The 1,236-nt window shown below is 32.9% G+C and overlaps 1 protein-coding gene across 1 annotated transcript in view; it reads left to right on the top strand.

Annotated features, from left to right (window-relative positions):
- The window catches only part of LOC147469591 (uncharacterized), a 6,770-nt gene extending 6,091 nt beyond the window's left edge, over positions 1-679 (top strand). Inside the window, exon 6 of the mRNA XM_086547899.1 lies at positions 1-679. This exon is cut by the window's left edge and continues 329 nt beyond it. The gene's annotated coding sequence lies outside the window, so the exon portion shown is untranslated.
- Positions 680-1,236: the final 557 nt, after the last annotated feature.

The following is a 1,236-nucleotide window of genomic DNA, read 5'->3' as shown; positions in this document are numbered from 1 at the left end:
GGAAGAGACAATGGAGAAGGAAATAGTGTAGTTTTCTTGCAACTTTATCTATTTTTTTTCCTCAAAAAAGATAAAACATAAGCAAATGTATATTTTCATATGTTTCCTGTCTATCCCTTCATATCCCTATAGATACATGATCATATATGAGTATATCTATAAGTATTAGTATAACCTTTTCTTGAATGATACTAGCAATGCATGCCATCTCCTTACCTTATGTTACTCTTCTAAAGCAGAAAGACCTCTGGGTCCTTTACCCAAAGAATAACCTTTATGTTTATTACATGTTTATTACTCATTTCATTCTCAACGGGACAAAGAGATTTGCTCATTTCAGCTTCGTGTTAATGTTCGAGCATTTCCTCTACAAGTGAGAGTCCAAGGCCATGTACCTGAGAACCCCTTTTGCACTGAGTACTCGCATATACTTATTAGATGATATTGAATCATTTGCACTTAATACTCAATAGATAATACCTATACCTATTTTGCCTCACAGCCTCTTTGGGGAGACCGGAAACGTGTAGACTGCCCATGAACATGTGTTTGATTTTTTCTGAACCTATTTTGTCCTGTGGCGTAATAGGTTCCGTAACGGAATCAGTTCTGAATGAAAGGAATGGAAATTTCTCTTGCGTGTTTCAGGACTCTCGATATCTTGTTTTTCATATCAATAAAATTGAGTGAATATGTTCTGTTTTCTTGGCTTTTGCCACTTATGTATTCCTATTTTTTTTTACAACTTTTATTTATTTATTATTATTTTTTAGATAATTATCATTCATTTAGTTTAATCCACTGTTTAGAGTGGATCATCAATTGATAAATCATTTGCAACATTAAAAAGTAAGTTTAAATTAAATTAAATTCATTAAGATAAAAAAAAAATGCGTTTATATTTTACTTCACTTACTTGTCTGTTTTATTAAGACATCTACTTGTCTCCCTATCTTTCTGTCTTTCTATCTTTCTATCTCTCTAGTCTATATCTCTTCTTCTATCTATCTTTCTTCCTCTACATCTATCTTCATATCTCTCTATCTTATCCCTCTTTCTTCCTATCTCTCTATCTCTCTTTCTTTTTTATCTGATTCTCTTCTTATTCCTCTCTATTCCTATCTCCTCTTTCGATCTATGTTTCTCCATACCTCTTTATATTTACACACAGCATATAACTACTTCCTCTTCCTCCTCCTCCCCTTCCTCCTACATTTTCCCTTCTCCACTTCCTTC

The sequence above is a fragment of the Penaeus japonicus genome, unplaced genomic scaffold, assembly GCF_977035675.1.
Source record: "Penaeus japonicus unplaced genomic scaffold, GWHDUDI00000001_assembly GWHDUDI00000020, whole genome shotgun sequence".
Lineage (NCBI taxonomy): Eukaryota > Metazoa > Arthropoda > Malacostraca > Decapoda > Penaeidae > Penaeus > Penaeus japonicus.
Note: the sequence above shows the minus strand (reverse complement) of the source record. Positions and strands in the feature narration are given on the sequence as shown.